Source organism: Chroicocephalus ridibundus, chromosome 4 (assembly GCF_963924245.1).
Source record: "Chroicocephalus ridibundus chromosome 4, bChrRid1.1, whole genome shotgun sequence".
Lineage (NCBI taxonomy): Eukaryota > Metazoa > Chordata > Aves > Charadriiformes > Laridae > Chroicocephalus > Chroicocephalus ridibundus.
The window spans coordinates 33,278,309-33,294,768 of NC_086287.1; the positions used below are offsets into that span (position 1 = coordinate 33,278,309).

Below are 16,460 nucleotides of genomic sequence, written 5' to 3' on the forward strand. Positions count from 1 at the left end.
GTGCGCTTGTGGCAAACAAGGCTAATGTTACCCTGGGTGGCATTAGACAAAGTACGTGAACCTCCCCCTCTGTGCACTGCTGGTGAGGCCACAACTGATGCACTGTGTCCAGTTCTACAGTACAAGAGAGATATGGAGCTACTGGAGAGAGTCTGGCAAAGAGCCACTAAGCCGATGAAGGGACTAAAGCATCTCTCATACAAGGAAAGGCAGGGAGAGCTGGGACTGTTTAGCCTGGAAAAGAGAAGGCCCAGGGGAGATCTTATTAATGTGTAGAAACATTTGGAGGAAAGGTGCAAAGAAGGCAGAGCCAGACCCTTTTCAATGGTGCCCAGTAACAGGACAAGAGGAAACAAGTAGACTGAAACACAGGAGGTGCCATATGAACATCAGGAAACACACATTTATTGTGAGGGTGACTGAACACTGGCACAGGTTGCCCAGAGAGGCTGTAAAGGTTCCCTCATGGGAGATATTCAAAGTCTGCTGGACATGGTCCTGGGCAACCTGCTCTAGGTGACGCTGCTTGAGCAGGGAAGCTGGACAAGGTGACCTCCAGAGATCCCTTCCAACCTACACCATTCTATAATTTTGTGAAAATATTTTGATAAAAATACTTTTCTCATTTTCTTGGTAAAAAGACAGCTAACACCTGCACTAGAAATGAAGGGTACAGACTAGTGTACTTAGTATATGGGGTTTTACATTTGTGGAGTACAAAAAAAGAACATAAATGATGTAAACAAACCAGTAAAGAGCCCTTATATGAAGCAAAAATTATAACGAGCATCAATACTGAAATTTTAGTCTCATTATCTATCTCAGCTTTATTTGTTACGTATTTTGTCATTCTTAGCAACAATTTGTTGAGAATGGTACTGTAATACTTTCCTTTAGTTAAAAAAAAAAGTGTAGGATATGTCACACAAAAAGCTCTCAAAGCGTGCTTTAATATTCCTAAAACTAATTCACGGCTGCTAAAACATATCTAAGTCTGAAGACATGCAGCAGTAAAAGAAGTATTTGTATCATTAAAAGTTGCAATAGAAGATAAAAATACTGAAACCTTTAATATCTGGTATAGAACCAATGCCTGGCCAACAGAGCTTTCCAACTTACTAACACCTATAAACAGAAAACCACATTCTGATCAGAAACACAGTATTTATGTAGCAATATCTGAAATGAAATTAGTTGACCAAAATAAAAAATAAAAGCCACATGCACAAAGCCAGCTTTCAGTTATAGAAATCATAGTCAAGGAAAGTACCTTTTTTATAAGAAAGTATCAGTTTCATTACAAAATAAAGAAGAAAGTAAACTTGGTCTAATTTCTATACTTGAGAGTTTTTATATTGCAAGAACTGAAAGTTTTATGCCGCGTTTTAGGAATTATTTTTCTTTTTTTGTTTAAATCAGTTCATTCAAAGACACATTCAGAAAGAGAACCTGTATTTAGAATTTTGCTTTTTACTGTTTCCATTGTGGTTTTTATATTCTTAAAACATAGAATTTAGAGCTAACAGAAAATGGCTCTGGGAATAAAAATACTTAGCAGAAGTAAATCCTTCACAAGCAGCATTTATATTACTACAAATAAACCCAGTGTTTTCTTTCTAAAGCAAAGCTTATCATAGTAGCATCATTCAAACTATTAGAATAAGTTTAGTCAGCACTTCCACTATAAAATGTTTTCTGTTTGCCGCAGCACAATACAGATTTGACGTGGACTAAACTAGAACACAAAAATTTTCATCCACAGGATTACTTCATTTAATCAGGAAGACGCTGTCAATTCGCAACTAGAAACAATCAATACTTTCAGATACTCTATACATCCTCACATAGCAAAGGTTCTTCCTCCTCCAGCAATAAATATTTTGTCAATCAATACATTTTTTAAGTGAATAAGTACAAGTAAGGTGAAACAGGACATGGACAAAGGGAAAACAAACACATTAGTCTCTCACAAAATTTCTGACATGGAATATTTTCACCATAGTGGGAGTTGAATCACTAAAGATATTGAAAACCACTGTGGTTTTGTTTTCATTTTTTATACAGTTTCTACTTTGCACTCATTGCACAAAGCAAAGTCACAGAATGAAATCTATGTTAATTAAGTAATAAACCTGGTAAAAACCTGACATTATAATGGTTTCACATCAAATATGTAATCATTATTAAATTTCTCCCCAAATGGAAGATTTTTTTTTTTCAGTATACCACTAATTTAAAGGTACTGTATAGTTTTGTACAGTTTTAAAATATACATATTGGAAATTCATGGTAAGTTAGTTCAATAATCTTACTTCAATCTGCCTAATTCTGTTATAACAAATTGAAAACACTCCAATTCATTGCCCCCTGCCACCCCCTTCCTCTTTGTTACAGATTCAAAGGAGGGGCTGTTTGATTTTTCCAACTCATTTCAGTCGTCAAATTGAAAATAATAGATCATTTCTGTGTTTAAATAGAAAATTTTGAAGAAATACAGGAGAGACAAAACATATGACATAACTGCAGGAAGAGTTTCTGACCTTCTACAGTCGCATCATAGGACCTTGTCTCTACAGGCTTTAGATTTCCAAATGTAGTTATAAAGAAAATAAGGTGTATCATCTTGTACTTATTTACCCACCTTCACGCTTAAACACAAGATTATGAAAACCCAAAGCCCAAACTTACCTGTCAGAAAACAAGGTGCAAAGCAAGATGATTATCCTGCTGTGATCTTCCTGCAGTAATGTCACACATTTAAACAGTGTCCTTCAGTAAGTCCTTCCCTGAGGGATCTGAAACAAAAAAGAAGATCTGTTAATAATTTTAAAATTATGAAAGCAGAAGCAGCAATCAGAGAAGGTACAACACTTCACGTACGCATGAAGATTGTTTTTCTCATTCAAAACCCATAAACAGAACTCTGAGCTCAAGCTGGTCTTCCTCTAAACTTAGAGGGTTTAAATCCTGTAAGCACAGCTATTAATACTTGGGACAGAGAGGGCACAGTTATTCTTAAGTGATTTCGTAAGTTCAACTTGGTATTTTAACAATATCTAGGTTGCAGAAGCCTCTTCTGAAAAAAATTAATGCAGTGTCTCATAACACACAAAATGTGAGATATAAAAATCACTGATCACATGTAGAAGAATTTGGAATTCTAAAATATCTAGAATATAGTTTTGTAAGATGAAGTTGGTATAGTCAGTAAGTACAAAATATATAAAATGAAAGTATGTCTAAATACATGTATATACATTTTATTACACAAAAAAAGACAGTCTACCTTAAAACCCTTCTACCTGTAGTACAGCATTTCTCAATTAAAAGGCCTGTGACAAATCAGAAATTGAAAGCACAATTATATTTGAAGATGTACATTCTCAACTGGGATACCAAGGTTATACTAATAATTTTTAAGTGCTGATTTTACTGCAGGGATGCTGCTACAAAATAACCAAAAAATGGAACTTTTTCAGTTCGCATCCACACTAACCACAGACTTTGAATACCAGGCCAGTGATACATATATTAAGATGCAGAAAAGGAAAGGAACTTGAGGCACTTGAACTGGATCATGATGTAAGCCACTTTTAACTAAGGAAAAGCATAATTTTTAAGTAAGATGCAGCACCACGCTGTACATGTGCCAAACATAGTACCAAGAAGGTATGGTAGAGCTTTTTCTTGTTTCGACGCTTGCCATTATATTCTTAGTAATTCCACTTTTCTTTGGGAATAATATAGCTAATCAAAAAAGTTTCAGCTTTAGTAACTTTCTTTTGGACAAAAAAGGTTCAGCAATAGCGATAAGCCATATACCAATACCACGATAATACTGCAATTCTCAACTTACTGCACCAGACAACATCAAAATCATTAGCTAGCAGGCCATCAGTCCTGCACTAAGTCTGGCCTAGCTGAAAAGCTGAACTCTATCACTTGAAAGAGAAGACAGGAGGTAAGTCACACTCCCTGCCCTTGCCTCCTTCCTACCTGTGGCACTCCTCTATGCCCACAGCTAGGTGAGCAGAGCAGACAGCTGCACAGGAGAAACAGACTGCGGGAGACTGAAGAGAAGGATGTGGAAGAGCAGACACACTGAGAGAAAAGTGTGTCTACCTGCAAGAATGTATCTGGAGCCTGGGGGAGGGGGACACCAGCCATTTTGCAATGTACTCTGCCACAACAGAAAGCTCAAAGACAGGCTCCTAAAAGATCAGCCGGAAGCATTAAGAGGCCAGAGAAGGCCCTATTTTCAAATACATGTTCCCCAAAGCCTTCTGAGCTGAATTCTAAACATTAGCATAGAATGACATATTATTAGCAAGTAATAAATACTAAAATAGTTAATCACCTATCATTATTTAGTAACTATGGCTGCACAGGAACTTGTAGATGGGTCCATGGCCAAGAAACTTAACTTACAGATAAATACTCTGAGTATTTCTGAATATCTTCCGGAATTTCTTTCTGAACCTAGAGATGTTTACCATCTGCAGACCTGACATTGCTGAAGCAGAAATGTTGTCTGAAAGACTCTACGGAATTGCTCAAGACCAACAACTATTTAAGCAGCTGCAAACAACACCAACAGTGAGAGTGTTTTCCCACAGTCCTTTACTCACTCACTAATGTCTAGATGCACGAGTTTATGGACCAGTATTTTTCAGGGTTAGTTTCAATTACCATAGTCTTGTGATAGTGTTTATAAGTTAGCTGGCCAAGCAAAGAAAAGCACACCTGAAGAAAAAAAACCATCACAGTCTAGTCTGCTTTGCAGAGTAGATGAATACACCAACAGAAAGTTACTGTGACCTCTACAGCAGACCACAAAGTAAATTCAAACACATTAGGCATCACTGAAATGGTTTGTAGGACAACTTTTGAATGCACAGCACTTTCAAATATCAAAGACCACGATTCCAAGGAAGTTACAGCTCTGGATTCAGGTTACTGCTGACAGTAAGTTTTTATACCGAGTCATCCCTCACTTCACACTTTTTGAGAACCAAAACTTGGCATTGGCGAATATTTAGTACGGTATCCAAATTCCAAGACCTATCAGCACATCAGTAATTACAGCTCTACCCAAAACATACCAGAATACCAATTCAATCATTTTCACTTCAAGAATCAGTAAAAAAAAAATAAAAAAAATCTAGTGTTGATGTAGCTTAAGGTAATGTCGTTACTTCTCATTCAATATTTACCAAGAGGTATCTTTTTCACTTAAACAAGCATAAGAAATCTTCTCTTCAAATCAAAATCCTTTTTAGAAACTAAACCAGAGAGAGTATGCCTCTGTCATCAACAATTTCAACTCACCAAAGTCTGTTAGGTCCTAGCCACTTAATGTGTCCTGTCCTCTTTACTAACATGCCAATATTCTTGTCTTCAAAAGTGCTGGTAAACTTAATTAAATAACTGTAGATGAAATCTCACTTATAAATAAGGGTAAATACAATGCTCCCTGGTAAAATTCTGCAAGTACCAGCCAACACTAGGAAAAAAAAGATTCAGATTGCTTATGAGGAAATGAGCTCAATCAAGAATAACAAGACAGTAAAGGATAATGCCTTGAAATGTCTTCAATAGCGATACTCTGACTGAAAAGGAATACAGTTTAGGTGGTATGGTGATTACTCATGCTAGGTAAATGGAGGATGAGAATGGATTACCCCAACCACTGTCCATTTCAGATTTAGTTAGTATGATGGACAACTATGATCCCTAAAATAGTTATGTAGCCTACATAATTCTTTACATACAAAAGCAAAGTAATCAATTTCTAAAAAAAGAGAAACCAACCAACTGCTCAACTTCATTTTATAAATCAATGCAAAGCTGTGTTTAAAATGGAAGTTCAGAGCTCTTAGTTCTCACTAAGTTTACTAAATTTCTCCTATTAACAATGATACTCTGAAGACCGCCAGTGCATTACCCAAAATTAAATCAAGGCCTAAATTTTATTTCTAAATTCAAAACAGAACATCATTCTTTAGCTGGAACCTAGCATTCCGGGGAGAATCTATTGTTGTTGTTGTCGTTCACACAAAAAAAAAAAAAAAAAAAAAAAAAACCAACCACAAACCCCAAACCAGCCTACACAAATTAGATCAAGGTATAATAAACAGGTAAACTGCAACAGTTCAAATTATCAGCATTGCACTAGTCTGAACATAGGCCTCTTGAGTTACTTATCTACAGATTTCTGAATATCTGAGACCATTCACTACAGGTTCGAAGCCTGTATTTTAACAGGAAAGGAAACAGTACCCGTTTCCAGGAAAAATAAATTCTTAATTCTTTTTGTACAGGAGAAGCTCCTGCTAAATACACACATAGCGCTCCCAGAAGTTTCTTAGTGAAAGACTAGCTGATGAGGCTTATTTACAAAGTTACTCAGGAAGAACACAAAAGAACTAAAAGAGAAATTTTACAAGAAAGAACTGATAAAAATAGAAGAAAGAAAAATAAGAAGATGATGAAGGAAGGATCAAGGGGAGGACAGAAAAAGAACTAAAATGTATTCACTGCAAAAAGAAAAATTTACAGCCTGGCAGCAGCGACTTGAGCAAATTTCACTGATCCACATATCTGGATCATTTCACGTTATTTTGCTTCATGAGGAACTGCAGTATAGGATCCAGGACCCAACACCACAAGTTTTGAGACTTAATTCAAACAGTAGTTTGTTGTCTGACCTTGTACAAGCCGTATGTGTAATTTTTACCTGTGTAAAATGAGGACGTTGGTTACCCACTACTTCTTTAAATTATGAAACGAGCAAGTGAAAAGCTGTATGTAAGCATCAAATAATATTATGCATAACAATTAGAAAACTGCACTAAACTAATGCCAAGTTGCAAAAATGTACACTTTACAAAATTGTGCACACAGGTATTGGTTTTACTTTTTTAAATGCAAACATTCTTTTGTCATGCTTGTATGTCAACTGATGCAGAACTGCAAAAGTGCACGGAAATTTTAACACAAAGCCAAAGAAAAAACTCTAACACAAAATGTAATGTGCAGAACTAGCCACAGATTAATTATTTTGGCTTCCGATAGGTGTTAGTCACTAGAAAAGCAGTTAATACTCAAATTCAAAACAACTTCACCATAGTTGCTTCAGATTTTCCTATGAGGAATTTCGAAGTCATTTTTCTTTAAGTATTTCATTAAAATCCATAAAGGTAAGGAAGTGATGAGCAGGTTCAAACAACAATCTGTAAAATGTAATACCCTTAAAAGTACTTTTTAAAACTGCTGAAAAAAGAATACTCCAGGTCACACTGACCTTTAGGCTAAAGGTCTAAATGGGGGGCTGGGGGGGAACGGGGGACCACAAAGAAATAAAAAAAAACACCACACAAAAACACAAAAACCGAATGAGAGTATTGTATGCCCATTAAGTTAGCAATAACACAGATACGGGGGGAGTGGGGGGAGAATCTTGACGATCCTAATACAGAATTCCCAGTGTTATTGGGACTTACTGAAACTAAACTTTTCCTTACAGTTACGAGTATGCTGGAGCATCTTAAAAGCCGCGGGGAGGTCAGGCCAACCCCCGCGTTACCCACTCGCCGCGCCGCGTTCAGACGAAGGGACCCCCCCGCGGGAGGCGCAGGGCGCCCCCTAGCGGCCGTGGGGGAGTCCCAGCACCAGCAGTTCCCCCCACACACCCCAGCACGGGGGAACGCTCCCCAAAACAGCGCCTTTGAGGAGCGTTCTTCCGTCACCACAGCGCGAGAAGCATCGCCGGCTTCACTCTCACAGGTACGTCACGGCCATAAACGTGACCGTTTTCGGTTTTCTCACCGACGTAACGACGCCAGCAGAACTTAACGCTGAACTTCGGCTTTGCAAACTTTCGGTATAGGTCAGAGAGCATCATCCCTGAAGGATGCCTCGCATGTGCCAGCTTAAGAACACACCACATATTAGTCCACTAAAAGTAGCGGTGTGGAGCATTCAGAAGTTTTATGCAAAATATTCCTGCAGGATGCCAGCACATGGGATTTATCTTAAGAAAACACTTTTGCAAGTCTTAAGATATCGCCAGCATCCTTTTAATATCTTTATTAAACAGAATGGTATTATTTTTGCACCATCTACTCAAAAAACAAGTCCCAAAGGGGAAACTTACACACAACAATCTATTATTATGATCAGTGCTTTTCTTTCCTACAATGTTGGCACATGGAAAAACACCTACAGCTTTAGGAAAGCACATTTTATCTTTAACCTCAAGAATACATACAGCATTTGATTCTGTTAGCGCTAAATATAGCATTTTAAAACAATTTAGTCTGAGCCTAAAGTATTTAATTGGATTATGCTACACATGCAACACCTTAGCTAAAATAAAGTCCAATACCAGGGAGTGGAAGGCATTTGGTTGCAATTATTTACTTTTTTACAACACTCGCAGCTGCTTTATATAGGGATACTTCATAAAAAAATGCATACTATTCAAGCTCAGTAGGTTCCAAGCTTAAAAACAACTTATTATACTAAAACACGCTAGTGATAATGTAACAAATGCTTAAACAATTTGTGATACTTTTAAGTACTATAGACTCTTTTAAAAAAACCTACCGTATTTACATCATGCTTCCTAAGCTCTAGTAGCACTGAGCTTCAGCAGAATACTATAAATAGAATTTTAAGAATTTTAGCACTTCTTAAAAATAATTTTCAAAGAAGCACAAAGGAAAATAAGGCCTTATAAAAACACACATGAATGAATATTTGTAATATGCCACGCTTAGATATGTACTATAAATTTTAAACATGTATAGGTTTTTTCAGAAAGCACTTAACTCTGGTCACTGATGTCACTGCTGGAAACAGCCGTCATACTGAAGAACCTTAGGAAGGTAAGACAGCACAACAGAAAAAAACCTACTTATTAATTCCTCATTCATTTATGAAATAAGTATATGAGTATCAGTGCTGTAACTGGCTTCAATGCACAGGTTTAAAATGGACGTCCAATTGACCAGCAAATGCTGTTCTCTCTTTACTGTTTTCACTCTGCAGTGTAGAGTTTTTAAATTTCTGTCAAGGATCTTTATTAAGAAAAAAAATAAGAATCCTCCAGTTATCTGCATGACACTAAACTAAAGAATACACACATACCCCCACAGGCCTATTTTGGTCTACATTAAAAACGTTTCCCTCCTACTTATTAAGGAAATATTCCACGCTGATATCAAAAGCGATACAGGAGAGGGCAAAAGGGGGGTACAGAGGCGGGGTGGACGCTGGGGGGAAGGTGACAAGTATGTCTTCCTTTTAAGTAAATGGTCTTTCTCCTATTTTTAATTAAAACAGTGTTTTATACTCCTTATGTCCTATATTTACAACACTATGGCATTATATCTATATATCTCTGGTGCTTTCCTTGGGTGGAGAGAGTCTAAAGGTTATGCTGGTGGAAGGGATTCAAAATGCTTGAAAGCTGCAACACTGCCACTGGCTACCCTATTTCAAAGCCTTAAAATCCACCTGGTGGAAAAACAGAAATGCACACACATCATTAGGAGAGTGAAGTTTTTCTGAAATTTAATATCAAGAGATATTTGAAGGTGAAAGGAAGGAGGAAGGGAACTGACAACTGTTCAAATTTAGTAGAGAAGGGAAAGAACAGAGAGGACGAGAATGAGTAGAAGGGGGCGACAAGGAGGAAAAGAAGTACAGAGAAAGGAGAACAGAAAAGGCGGGGGGGGAGGCAGTGGGAATGGAAGAAGGGAGGAAGCTAAAGGAGTAGGGGGAAGAAGGGAATGAGGAAGGAAGAAGAGAGGAGCAGGGAAGCTCCCCTTCCTGCCTTCCTCCCTCCCTGGAGAGCCGTGACCAGCTGGCAGCCTCGTACAGCAGGCTCAGACCCTCCCATCGCTCAGGCCTTCATCACCTGTCTGGGACCAGGCACTCCGCTCCCTGCCCTTCCCGCCTCCCCTCCCTCCCGCGGGGGTGCCGAGGGGGCCGAGCGGGGAGGGCGGACGGGGGGCGGGGGGGGCCGGCTCCCCTCTCCCCACGCCAGCCCCAGCCCTTTGAACTGGTTACAGCCAGCGGCCGCCGCACCGGCTCGCCGGGCTACAGCCGCCTCCTCCCCCCCACTCCCCTTCCGCCTGCCGGGCCGGCCGCCCCGCTGCGGGCCGCCGGGCCGGCCCCGTTCCCGCGGGACCGGATTCCTCCCCTCACCTCGCGCCGTCGGGATCCGGCTCCTCGGCGGCGGCGGGAGCGGCAGCATTCCCGGGACGCTCTCTCTCCACGCCGGCGCCCCCGGCGGCTTTTCCTTCCCGGCGGGGCTCTCTCCGCTCTCCGGCCCGCAGCTCCCGACGGGCTCCCGGCCGCCGCAGCCCCGTCCCACCTCTCCGTTCCCTCCCCGGCGCTCTCGGCTCAGTAATGGCGGCCGCCGAGCTTCCCCGGCTCTCGCTTGGCTGACGGAGTCTCTCTCTCCCCCTAACTTTACCTCAGCAGCTTCCCTCCCCTCCCCCCTCCCTCCCGCCGCCGCGGCTCCGCGCGCGCCCGCCCGGCCGGCCAGCTGCGCGTGCGCGGGGGGGGGGGGGGGCGGGGGAGCGCCTCTTCCTGCTGCCGCTGGATTCCCTGGGAAGGCTGGGAGGGCGCGCGCCGCCGGCCGGCCACGCGCGCGGGCGGGCGGGCGGGCGCGCGCGCCGCCCCGCCTCCTCGCCTCCCCGCCCGGCCTCGGTGGCCGTATGGGTAGAGCGCCGGGAGTCGGGAGATTGTAGGGCCCCGGGTTCTAGTCCCGCTTCGGACAGCGAGGCAGGCCGGGACCGCCGCGGAGCGCCCCGCGGTAGAGCGGCTCCGAGGCGCGGCCCTCCCGACGCGGCTGGCTCCCCAGCCCCGCCGGCCTCCTCCACCGAGGGGGCGGGTACAGCCAGAGGCCAGCCTGGGCTCCCACCCAGCAGTGGTGCCTCCAAGAGAAGAAAATGGCAGTTGGCTGGGACAGGAGTAAAAGATGCAGAAACGTTGCATCAGTCAGCCGTCTTTGCCTGCTTCTCTCTTGCCTGTAACTTTTCACCATGTTTCCCAGGTGTAGCCAGTGTAACACGGCACTTCTTGCTATTTTTAATCATTAAAAAGGTGAGGCCTGGCAGCAGAGCCCGCTCCGTGGCCTACAGGTGTCACCTGCACGTCACCTGCGAGGGAGGCCTGGGACACGGCTTCCCAAATGATGCCAGCCACGTTGACAATCCATGAGTCAGGCGGAGCTCCCAAACGTAACACGCGCTTTTCGGCGTTATCCCCGCGTGCCGCCATTTTGCTGGTGGCTAGCAGCCGGTGAAATCCCTCTCCCGCCCTCTGAGGCCTCCTGGGTTGTGACAAAGGCCCGTGAAGCATTGGCACGGGGACGGTGTTGCGGCGCGGGTGTCTGTGCTGCTTCGGAGCTGGGTTTCCACAGTCAGCGGTAGGTGAGGCACGGGACGCAGCGAAAAAACTAGTAAATAGGTGCTAATCTGTTCTGTCCGCTGCAGGGAGCAGGGCATGCCTTATCTCTGCAACCGCAGAAATGCATATTCTATACATCATTGATTACTAAAGATCCTTTTCATGTATAGATACAAAGGAACACATTAATATTTTACTAGCAACCCTATTCTTGGCAAATTGCAAGTTTTGAGCGTTTTACTTGCAACCATAATATTTAATAACAATATGGTTCGTTCTGCGCAATTTTACATATTGCATGCACATCTTAAAGTTTTACATGTGAAAATTAGGAAATTAAAAGATTTACAATTCAGATCCTTTCTCATGACACATCGCCTGTAAACTTGAGTTTTTGAGAAAATTCTAACTAGCTAAACCTTTTTGTGTTAAATTTGAGCAAACAGCCTTGTGTGGACACTGCCTTACAGGAGAGTACTAGAAATACTCATCTTAGGTAGGTCCTCACTAAAGAGATGTAAAATTATTTGACAGTGTAGTCACAGCATCTGCTCAAGAGATTTTGCGGTTACATCCTATTTCTCAAAAAGAAAAAAAAAAGGCAAGCTAGACAGGCCTAAAATCAGAACTTAATTTTCATTTGAATTGCCTAATTTTAAGTTTCTTATATTATTTTTTTGTTTGAAATACACACCGTGAGATATTAAGCCCCATTTTACATTACCAGAATTAAAACCTTATGTTCATATGAAAAAAAAAATCTTTTGAGATTTCTTAGCTTAATAAAATAGAAATTTAAAAGAGGGAGATCTGTATCCTTCTGAAACTCTGCATAGGTATTAATTACCTTAAGCAGTTAATGAATTTTCATAAAGTTCTGTCATGTAGAAGACCTTTCATGTAGAAGACCTCTCATGTAGGAATTGATTGTATCACTGGCTTTGATCCTGATCTAAGTAAAAAAAAACCCTCAGCAAAGCCAGTAGGCTTACATAGGTATAGGCATAAAAAAAGAAAGTTTAATGAAGCAGGACATAAGCTTGGGAATAGCAGGAAGCCTTTCCCAGCAAGCTCAAACCTGAAGCAAGGACAGCGAGGAGTGCTTCAGTTAGAAGCAGATGGCAACGCCATTACTTGCAGGGAGGGTGGAGATACTCTCTTCACAAGGATGCACCGCAACCGGACAAAAGGCAACAGGCGCGAGTAGCTTCCTGTGATGTTAGTCCCCAGTAGATGCACCGTCGGCTCCAAAAGCAGTCCTTGGTGAATGAAAGAAACAGGTTTCCAGGCAGAATTAGATCAGCTAATTCCTCTTCTTCTGGCCCTAAATATTCCCCCCCCCAAATTAATATAATAGACTGTAAAGCCAGCAATTGATTTTCATATAGATTTCCTCACTTCAGATCACCGTAATAAGAGGAAACTGATGTGCAGAAACTCCATTTGCTTGTTGCCTTCCGGGAAGCATGCAAAGTTCTGGCAGGCTGCAGTAGGCAGCTTGCTATGATTTTGCAGAGCTTATTAAACATTTTGATTTTGAATAAAGCTGCAAAAAGTCAAGAATTATGGCCAGTGAACCAGCACTCAGGGTTATAAGTAGATTTATGACACCGTGTTTTTCCTACACCTGATGAAATTTATAAGCTTTGCAGTTTAATGTTAACTATTGAGTAGAGGTATAGACATAGCCCATTTCAGATGTTTATTAAGAAGACATGCAAGGTTTCACAGGGAAAGTGGTGAGAAATTTGCAAATCCATGAGAAAACAGTAGACATACGGGTAGTTTTATGCCCTTATGAGAGCACAATAATTAGAGCTATACGGCTCCTTAAAGACTTCATGTCACTAATAAAGCAATAAAATAAATGAAAACAACTTGATCAAAGTATTTTTTAATATGAAATTTTATTAAAATAGTTCAGAAATATTGGTGAATATTTGTCAGACGAAATCTTTCAAAAAATCTTTTCTGTGACTGAGAAAAATACAGGGAACATTATAACTTAGAGAAGGCGTAAAAATAAAGTATGATAATGAAATCCGGTTAATGATTTAGCTAGGTTAGTGTTTTGTTAATTATACAGAAAGACGTTTCAGAGAAGTGTTTTAGTAAAGCTTGAGAATCTCAGGTCATAAGTGGTGTGCAACATGTGTTATTTATAATGACTACTGTTATTTGACCATTTTTCTGTTGCAGATTTCCCCTTAGAAACACCCTCATGCTGCAAGAGCTGATTATAAACACAAATAAAGTAAGCACCTTCTAGATATCTGGAAGCCTGTGCAAGGCGAGCAAAGAACAGACAGTTTGCTTCTGTCTTTCCTTTTGGACAGCAGGGCCCCAGGAATAGAAAACAGCAGCAGCAGCAATCCGCCATTTCCCAGCCTTTTTCTCTCTCTCTTTCGTTAAGCAGGGCCAAACCAGAGAAGAGTTCATATCTGACTTTCCCCATGCTTCTAGAATTAGGGGATTTCAAACCACAAATCAGATCAGCAATGCACGCCCTTCTCGTGGGTACAGCATTTCCTTAATTGCTTTCACTCTTCCATCATTACTTTCTTTACACCAGTTGGAATTGCAAAGAAAGCAATCTTACCGGTGTACTGAACCAAAAATCAATGTGTTGTTGTTGGTTGTAGAACACGAAATCTGCACGTATTATTTTACCACAAGCTGCTTTTCAGACCTCTTCGCCAACATCCCTCATTAAACAGCAGAACTGCCAGGTCTGTCTCACTTCAAGGAAAAGGCACTGTTTTGCATAAAGTTTAAGAATCAATGTTACAGCACCTTCTCTGTGAGAAAATCTTCACACACTTTGAAATTGTTCTACTATTTACGCTCATGTTAATTCATTGCACTGCGTGTAAAAGCATTTGTATGCGGGAAGAGAGGGCAAAATAGAAGCATAAATACTTAAACCGTCATCTCAAATTATTAAGGAAAACCTGTTTGGTTTCCAATAGGAATTATTTAGACAAATGCATTCACCTACTAAGAGACCCACATCGCTGCATAATTCCATGGTGTTAAAGGGAAAGCTCACCAGCATTATTGGTTTTGTGATCATCAGTACACCTGACAAAACAAATAGGAGGTACAATATTCCCCTTTCTTTACCTTTCTCCTAATCTCTGCCCTTGTTCTTGTTTGGGCGTTTGGGTTTTGGGGTTGTGGGTTTTTTAAACAAATCTGTTATTCATTTTTAAATTTAATGCTACACCGATCACGATTTTTTATTAATTTGGATAATCTACCGTTTCAAAAGGAATGTCAGGAGCATGATCAGTGATTGCATTGAACATGGCTTATGCAAAATCAAACATTTTTTCCCTGCAGTACTCTTTCCCTTAAGGATTCTTCACATAAATACAAAAAGCTATTAATAAACAATCAGTTAGCCATAGATCACTGTTTGGCTTTATAGAAGTGAATTATTTTGGAAACAAATTATGGAAGATTTTCTTCCCTTAAATTTTTATTGACCTTTTTGTGCAGCAGAATGCTATTTTAGCTATTGAAAACTGAAGTGTAAATAGTTATTTGAATATGTCAACGCACTGCTTTATACAAGTTGGCTGTATGCAACAGTGTTTCCTAAAATTGTGATTTCGTTTAATGATTTCCGTGTCAAGATTATTATTATGTACACTCAGAAAATGATGTACTTTTTTCTCATTCCATGGCTTCATTATGGTTTGGTTAAGTGTGACTGACAGAACCATCGTTCTTTCCACATCTGTAAGGCTATCGGGTAGCATCCAAAGGATTTTTTATTGGGTTTTGTTTATTGATTTCTTTCTTCCCACAAAATCCATTGGTTTAGATGATATTGCCTAATAGTGTAGATAAACCATAAAAAAGCAAACTGAGCATGGTCAATACCTCTGCTACTACTTAACAGGTTTTTTGGTCTTCTTCTTATAGATGCCGACACAACACATTCTTGTCATCCTGATCACTCCTGTGGACCAGCGTGGTGGTACATAACCATATTTCTATGTACTACCAGAAAAATATTCACTTCATAGGGGTATAAAAAAGCAGTTTTGAAGGGGACTTTGAGCAGAGCATGTTGTACAAGAAAGATCTTTTTCTTGTCCATCTGTACTCCTGAGCAAGGTACAAAAAATTATGCTCATGGAAGAATAAACTGAAATCTGCCATACAAAAGAAGTCATCCCATGATTTAAATTGGACTAGTGATCAAAACATCCATATCGCACTCCAATACAGGATTGACAGCTACCAGATTCACATAATCAGCTCTTTGTGCCATAACTCCCTGCCTTTTTCTAAACCATGCTAAGTTCCACTCTGCCAATACGGAGTCCACGGCTCCCAAAGACTGGAAAATCCCAGGGTGCAGAAAGATCCAACAGAGCGCGGGAGAGAGGCAGTGTGCAAAGACATAGAATCCAGTTCTACTTCTAAAAATTAAGTGGTAAAGAAAATTAGCCAGACATCTTAGATGTCTTAGTTTAGAAAAAGAAAGAAAAAAAAAAAACCCTTTCAGGGTAAGTTTAGCACCTATGTATATAGTAATGAAACCTAAACACTCAGGAGAGAGCTATTGCCCAGCTCAACATAGAGGAGGAAACAGACGATTGTTTCAGTTTGCTATTTTACTTATAATGAGCCAGTTTTAACTCCTGCTCCGAACCTCTGGCTGCTCTAGCCCAGCCTCAGAGAAGCCTTGGCTTCAGCAGAGCACCGGGCCACCCTTTGCAGCAAGCATGCCCACAGCATCCTCTCCACCCAACAGAGGCTACTGCTGTCACCCACGCAGCTTTGGATACCAATTCCTATGGACTTGCTGATGATAACTCGTTTCAGTACAGGCGTCTGTCTGATGAAGGGAGAGGAGGATAGATTTTTTATGAACAACACCTCTTCTGTTGCTTGCTGGCTTGTTGAAATCAGTGAGTGAAGCATTGGGAGCTGCTGAGAAGAGATTACACTTATCACAGGTGAACAAGAAGAGGGCTGCGAGGAGAAGATACCAGAAAAGACTCCTGGGGACAAGGTCATAAAGG

General features: G+C 40.9%; 1 protein-coding gene across 1 annotated transcript in view; it reads right to left on the reverse strand.

Annotated features, from left to right (window-relative positions):
• Positions 1–10,515, reverse strand: part of ARHGAP5 (Rho GTPase activating protein 5) — a 50,968-nt gene extending 40,453 nt beyond the window's left edge. The window contains exons 1-2 of the mRNA XM_063331920.1: positions 10,213–10,515; positions 2,689–2,795 (exon numbers count right to left, since the gene is read on the reverse strand). The gene's annotated coding sequence lies outside the window, so the exon portion shown is untranslated. The remainder of the gene's footprint in view (positions 1–2,688; positions 2,796–10,212) is intronic.
• Between the last annotated feature and the right edge of the window lie 5,945 nt (positions 10,516–16,460).